Consider the following 8,212-nt stretch of genomic DNA (forward strand, 5'->3'; position numbering starts at 1 on the left):
AGGGAGTGGACCTAAGAATAAGTCTTTAAATATAAAGTGTTTTTTGGTGACAATATCGAAGTTTTATTACCATTTTCAAGTTTTAGACAGAAATACAAAAAATACAAAGAACATAAGATAAAGGATACAAAGAACATAAGATGCATGAAAATAAACTAAACAACAACTCAATCTAAGCTAAATAATGCCAACAACAACTACAAGCAAAGCAACAGCAAGACCTACACCAAACTCAGCAAAAACTCTTGCCACAAATTGAAACCACAGTTAATTTGAAAACTGAATCTGGTAGATTTGACAGTATCCGATGATCAGTTCTTAAAGATTAACTTTTTAAGAACAACTAGAGAAAGGCCTCCTTTTTATCGGCAATAACCATAGACAGTGAGCAACTCAATAGTGTATGGCGATCTCAGGTGGTTCTTCTCTCTAATTAAATATAAAATTGTAAGACTACAAACTGATGTTGTTAAAAGAAAAACTACAAATTGTAAATTGAGAGACCAAAAAAAAACAGAACAGACAATCTAAATGACCATCGCATAATTTAATATAATTGTGAACTTATATAGTTACAACAAATTTACAATTTACATATGCATTTTATCTATATATGTTATACTTAGTGATTTCTATGCAACAAACGATTGTCATTAATATTATTCAACTTTTTTCAATATACATTATTATTTAAAAACAAGTACAATAAATTAACTTAGAATCTTATGTGACAAATAATATAATTTTCTATTACATCGGTTCCTAATATAAATGAAACTTATACAGCTTAAGTATATTAATTAAATATAAAATAAATACTTAAAATTAAATATACCTTATTTATTTCTGTCATATAATTTACAATAACAACTAATATTTAACTAATTCTGATATTTTAAATTAATATTTTTAACGGTTTACAGCTTGTTTATAGCAATTTATAAAAACATCAATAAAATCTTAAACATGTGTTTTTCAAGAACATAGGAAATATTTAAAAGAGAAATTGCTTGAAACACACTAATTTGGATACCAATTTTCAAAAATACATTCAATCAAAAATCCTCTAAGATTTGAGTTTAGGGCTTATTTATTATTGTTTAGGGATTAGTTTATAGGGATTGGGATTGAGTTCTTAATATATTATAAATAATTTTTTAACTATTTGTAAATGATTTAGAATGATTAATTTTGTATTTTTCATAATAAACTTAAGGTATTTATGAAAATAATTATCATTTTAAACGTCATTTGAAAATGGTATCATGAGGTAAAGCTAGAATTTTTCCTATTTAAAAGATGAAAAATAAGAAATTTTTACCATGTATGTCAAAAGCTAACCACTCATTTTTTTGCTAATTATTTTTGCTAAAATGACACGTGATATATTAACATATATATTACTGTCCAAGTTAAAGTATAATATAGTCTGTTTTGTTTAGTTTTTGTTTTTAATTTAATTTAATAAAAAAATTGTGTTCATATAAATATAATATCAACATAAACAAAAGGAAAGTTACCTTCACAAACCCTCCATTTAATGTATATGTATATACTTTAAGTCTTTAACTATCAACAATCAGATTAAAATATTGTGTTTGGAAATATTTTCTGTTTTTATCATATTAAAATTTTATTTGTCAAGCTTTCTTTTTTCACAATTGTCAGTAGAGATGTCAAAGGAGGGATTGGACCGCGGGCTGGGTTTGTGAAGGCCTGCTGCGGGGCGGGTTTGGGCCGGGGTTTAGTAAGCCCCTTTTTTGCGGGACTTGCGGGCCGGGTATTGTGCGGGATGGGCCAAAATAGGGATGGGCCAAGGATGACCTGTAGGTTTTGTAGAGTCCCGCAACCCTAATTCTCCATTTTCCTTTTGTGCCTCCATCTGAAAAAGAGAGAGAGAGAGAGAGAGAGAGAGAGAGAGAGAGAGAGAGAGAGAGAGAGAGAGAGAGAGAGTGGACAAGAAGGCGATGCGGTGTGAAGTAGCTCCGGTGACCGTGTTGCAAGGTCGATGATGCTTCTGGTTTACCATTCGCCTTCTATCTCCCCCGGTGAAGCTTCTTGGAGCCATCACAAGAAGTTTGCGAAGTAACTTTCCACCGAAGAAGAAGATCCAGCTCCGGCCATGGTTTCTTCATCGACGATGCTACTGGGCTCTCCTGCGGTCCATGCATGTCACATGTAAGGAAAGATTCTTGTTGTTTGTTGTGGATCTATATTGTCGGCACTAAGCAATTATTTCATCTTCTTTTGCAGGCGGGTCTCTTCTGGAGCTTATCTGCTTCGATCCACCACCGGAGCTTCTTATAGATCCACCATCGGAGCTTGTATTCTTCTAAGATCCACCATCAGAGCTTCTCCTTTGCTGCATGCATGTTTGTTTCCTTCTCCATTTCTCCTCTTTATTTACTTGTTTTGTCTCTGATGTAGTTGTATTGCATGTGATGTCTGTTGTTTAGCTTAGGTTGATGTCTTTCGAGTGTGTTATGTCTCTGTCTCGGTTAGGTTGGTTTAATTTGTTTTTAAATTGTGAATGTGTCCGTTGAACTCGTTAGAATATTTAGACCAGATTAAATCCATGTGAATGTGTGTTGTCTCTGATTGTCTTAACAATCTATAGTTTGTGTTAGCTCTTATTAAGAAGACCAGCTAGCGTTTTATCTGATATGGTTACAGAAGTTGAACAAATATGAGAAGTGTTCAGTCTCTGATATGTTTTCTTGTCGTGTTGTCTTTGTTTTGTGTTATGTTTTCAGGCGATTAAGTGATGAAGAACAAGGAGGCGACTGGTTCATCCTCTTCTCCTTTTATAAGATAAGACATTACTTGTTTGCATTGTAGTGCTGATATGTTCCATGAATTGTCTCTGATTTTTTTTTTGTGTGTCATGTGTATGAATATGTGTTGTTTCGAGCTGTTGGAGTGATGGTGAACAAGGAGGCGTCAACACGTCAGCTTCCAGCTTTTCATTCCCAAACAGCTTCAGGAACTCAGGTTAGTCACTCTCTTACGCAAAACTAGTAAAATTTTGTTGAGCTCCAGTAGTAGATGCTTCATGTGTTCATGTATCTTCATTATGTGCACTTTGTTATGTAGTGGAGCAGCCTGCAGTGTCGAGACGTGTCCTGCTGCACTCCTTTTGCGTTCAGCCCGCGGGATGGCTTGTAAGGAACTGTGGGCTTGGGCGGTACAGGATTGGGCCGACCATTTGGAGACCGCATCCTGCGTGGGACAGGCCCGCCTGGGCCCGCGAGATGACGATCCCACCGCGGTACGGGACGGACCAACCTGTTTGACATCTCTAGCTGTCAGGTGTTTTATAATATGCAGTAGCGCTAATTAATAATAATATTATTATTTTTCAGTAACGCTAACTAATGACATCTCCAAAACATAATAAATAGTATCTAAAACACCTATATACCATAGCTCAAAATGGATAAAATCCATGGTATATCAAGGGCCGAAAGAACACAAAGGCTGAGCGAATGGTTACGAGTGTAAGTCGCATCATTTCAGCCCTTGGCCACTGGTGTACCATCGACCATTTCCTCTTGTCTATAATACCCATCGACACTTCCTCCTTTGGCATATGAAATCAAAAGGGAAACCTTACAAATTGAGAGACAAAGAGAGAGAGAGAGAGAGAGAGAGAGAGAGAGAGAGAGAGAGAGAGAGAGAGAGAGAGAGAGAGAGAGAGAGAGAGAGAGAGAGAGAGAGAGAGAGAGAGAGAGAGAGAGAGAGAGAGAGAGAGAGAGATAGAGATAGAGAGAGAGAGAGAGAGGGTTAACCAGTGAACGGTTGTAACTGAGTGGTCTACTTGGTTTAGGAGAGTTGTCCGACGATACTTAGGGGCAGTCCGATGAGCTTTGGGCGGTTGTAAAGGAACTGACCGAAAGAGTGATTTTTGTGTTTGTGATTTCTCTTCTTTTCATTTCTCCTTGATTAGCTAAGGTGAGTGTGTTGACGTAGAGTTAGAACTGATGGTCTATGACTGGACGAGTATTGGTCATGGCTTTTAGGTTGATTATGGATTGATTGAGTGTTGTGTGATCGATACACACGACACTGAGATTGAGTGTGTTACCTTTGATTTGTGCATTCATATAGATTACTCAAACCGATTATAGGAATATAGACCCTAAAAATGGTCGTATGCTTGGGGGAGGCTAATGGGCCGATCGGTTGTATGAAATGCTAGGCGATTGGTTAAGACAGCAGACATATGGGAGAAATTCGCCAAGGCCTTTCCTTGGGAATGAACCATACCTAGCGGACCTAAATGATGAGGCCGACTATGCGTTAGATTGATTTGGTTAGGAAACTTTCATCGCTTATAAGAATAGGATCATTCCTTGTTAGGATTAAGTTTTCAGGACTAACTATGTACGCGGAATGATTTGCCTCACTAAGAAATTGTATAGTTTCTTAAGCCGCACTAAGTAAGAAGGGCGGTCAATGGGTGTGAGTGCTATTTAAGTCATTTGTGTCTAGTTTTGTATAAGATTGATAGTATTCTATTTAAACTACAATGTATCAAATCCTTTATGATTTATTCAATGCGGCCATTTGATTTTTTTTGCTAGTTAAAGAATCGTTGGTTAAGAACTTCATTTGAATATTACACGTAAACTAAAAATAGACTGGTTAGACTTGGGTCACCTATCGGTTCGAGTTGTGCGAGATCGGTTTGGACTGGTGTCCGGGTCGAGTCTTACAAATATAATATCAGTCTAAACAAAAGGAGATGATGAAATATGCATCCAAGACATGACATCAAACCAAACCGAAAATGGATAATTGCAAATGAACAATAAGTAATCTTAAACTCACAATCCAAACCACAAAATATACAATTATTCTCAATATCTAAATCTCATGCATATAAACGGTTCATGGTAGGATTACGATTTATGGTAAATACTCAAGTAGTAATAACATGGTTGGGGGTACCATCTTTGTTCCAAACAAGAAGTCCCCAAGATGTTACCATCTTTGAGATACAAATGACACTACACTGCTTTTGAAGATTGGGTTTTGTAGTTATTACCATTAATGAACCAGATGAACAGTTGTAACTGAGTGGTCTACTCGGTTAGGGAGAGTTGTCCGACGATACTTAGGGGCAGTTCGATGAGCTTTGGGCGGTTGTAAAGGAAATGACCGAAAGAGTGATTTTTGTGTTTGTGATTTCTCTTCTTCTCATTTCTCTTTGATTAGCTAAGCTGAGTGTTTTGACGTAGAGTTAGAACCGATGGTCTATGACTGGACGAGAATTGGTCATGGCCTTTAGGTTGATTATGGATTGTGAGTTGGATTGACTGAGTGTTGTGTGATCGATACACACGGCATTGAGGTTGAGTGTGTTACCTTTATTTTGTGCATTCATATAGATTACTCAAACCGATTATAGGAATATAAACCTAAAAATGGTTGTATGCTTGGGGGAGACTAATGGGCCGATCGGGTGTATGAAATGCTAGGCGATTGGTTAAGACAGCAGACATATGGGAGGAATTCGCCAAGGCCTTTCCTTGGGAATGAACCATACCTAGCAGACCTAAATGATGAGGCCGAGTGTATGTTAGATTGATTTGGTTAGGAAACTTTCGTCGCTTATAAGACTTAGGATCATTTCTTGTTAGGATTAGGTTTTCAGGGCTAACTATGTAGGCGGAATGATTTTCCTCACTAAGAAATTGTATAGTTTCTTAAGCCTCACTAACTAAGAAAGGCGGCCAATGGGTGTGAGTGCTATTTAAGTCATTTGTGTCTAGTTTTGTATAAGATTGATAGTATTCTATTCAAACTACAATGTATCAAATCCTTTATGATTTATTCAATGCGGCCATTTGATTTTTTTTGCTAGTTAAAGAATCGTTGGTTAAGAACTTCATTTGAATATTACACGTAAACTAAAAATAGACTGGTTAGACTTGGGTCACCTATCGGTTCGAGTTGTGCGAGATCGGTTTGGACTGGTGTCCGGGTCGAGTCTTACAAATATAATATCAGTCTAAACAAAAGGAGATGATGAAATATGCATCCAAGACATGACATCAAACCAAACCGAAAATGGATAATTGCAAATGAACAATAAGTAATCTTAAACTCACAATCCAAACCACAAAATATACAATTATTCTCAATATCTAAATCTCATGCATATAAACGGTTCATGGTAGGATTACGATTTATGGTAAATACTCAAGTAGTAATAACATGGTTGGGGGTACCATCTTTGTTCCAAACAAGAAGTCCCCAAGATGTTACCATCTTTGAGATACAAATGACACTACACTGCTTTTGAAGATTGGGTTTTGTAGTTATTACCATTAATGAACCAGATGAACAGTTGTAACTGAGTGGTCTACTCGGTTAGGGAGAGTTGTCCGACGGTACTTAGGGGCAGTCCGATGAGCTTTGGGCGGTTGTAAAGGAAATGACCGAAAGAGTGATTTTTGTGTTTTTGATTTCTCTTCTTCTCATTTCTCTTTGATTAGCTAAGGTGAGTGTTTTGACGTAGAGTTAGAACCGATGGTCTATGACTGGACGAGTATTGGTCATGGCCTTTAGGTTGATTATGGATTGTGAGTTGGATTGATTGAGTGTTGTGTGCTCGATACACACGGCATTGAGGTTGAGTGTGTTACCTTTGTTTTGTGCATTCATATAGATTACTCAAACTGATTATAGGAATATAAACTTAAAAATGGTCGTATGCTTGGGGAAGGCTAATGGGCCGATCGGGTGTATGAAATGCTAGGCGATTGATTAAGACAACATACATATGGGAGGAATTCGCCAAGGCATTTCCTTGGGAATGAACCATACCTAGCAGACCAAAATGATGAGGCCGAGTGTGCGTTAGATTGATTTGGTTAGGAAACTTTCGTCGCTTATAAGACTTAAGATCATTTCTTGTTAGGATTAGGTTTTCAGGGCTAACTATGTAGGCGGAATGATTTGCCTCACTAAGAAATTGTATAGTTTTTTAAGCCTCACTAACTAAGAAAGGCGGCCAATGGGTGTGAGTGTTATTTAAGTCATTTGTGTCTAGTTTTGTATAAGATTAATAGTATTCTATTTAAACTACAATGTATCAAATCCTTTATGATTTATTCAATGCGGCCATTTGATTTTCTTTGCTAGTTAAAGAATCGTTGGTTGAGAACCTCATTTGAATATTACACTTAAACTAAAAATAGACTGGTTAGACTTGGATCACCTATCGGTTCGAGTTGTGCGAAATCGGTTTGGACTGGTGTCCGGGTTGAGGCATAGAAATATAATATCAGTCTAAACAAAAGGAGATGATGAAATATGCAGCCAAGACATGAAAGCAGACCAAACTGAAAATGGATAATTGCAAATGAAGAATAAGTAATCTTAAACTCATTGTCCAAACCACAAAATATACAATTATCTCAGTATCTAAATCTCATGCATATAAACGGTTCATGGTAGGATTACGATTTATGGTAAATACTCAAGTAGTAATAACATGGTTGGGATACCATCTTTGTTCCAAACAAGAAATCCCCAAGATGTTACCGTCTCTGAGATACAAATGACACCACACTGCTTTTGAAGATAGGATTTTGTAGTTATTACCATTAATGAACCAGATATGGTAATTAATTTTTTTTTGTGGGATTATAGTTAGGAAGGATAGAATCTAGAGTTTCTTATCTGACCATGCAGGAAACAGACGCCAACCATTTGGATCCTGAGTATCGGCAACTGTTGATGACGAATGCCCATCTGAGAAGGAGCATGTAGACCCAAAAAAATGATATAGACTGCCAAAGAGAATCCAAGAATTCCACCAAATGCCCATTTGATTTTATTTTTATATCATTTTTAGATTCTAACAAAGGTAAATCTCCAAAATAGCACATTTCTAAGTTTATATCACAAAAATAGCACTCAAAAATTAAAATGAGCAAAATAGCATTTTATCTTTTGAAAAATTTAAATTTTTTTATTTTTCAAAATTTGAAATCTTATCCCCAAAACCTCACTTCTCAACTCTAAACCCTAAAAACTAAACTCTAAACCCTAAACCCTGGACTGGTGTCCGGGTCGAGGCATACGAAAACATCACTTTCCTTTCTACCGTAGATCAAGGAAAAGAAAAATGGTTACAACCACTCCCGGTCTGAAACAAATGGCTTCGTGATTGAGTTAACCAATACTCCGGTTTAGAGGTTAA

This window comes from Brassica rapa, chromosome A01, assembly GCF_000309985.2.
Source record: "Brassica rapa cultivar Chiifu-401-42 chromosome A01, CAAS_Brap_v3.01, whole genome shotgun sequence".
Taxonomy (NCBI): Eukaryota; Viridiplantae; Streptophyta; class Magnoliopsida; order Brassicales; family Brassicaceae; genus Brassica; species Brassica rapa.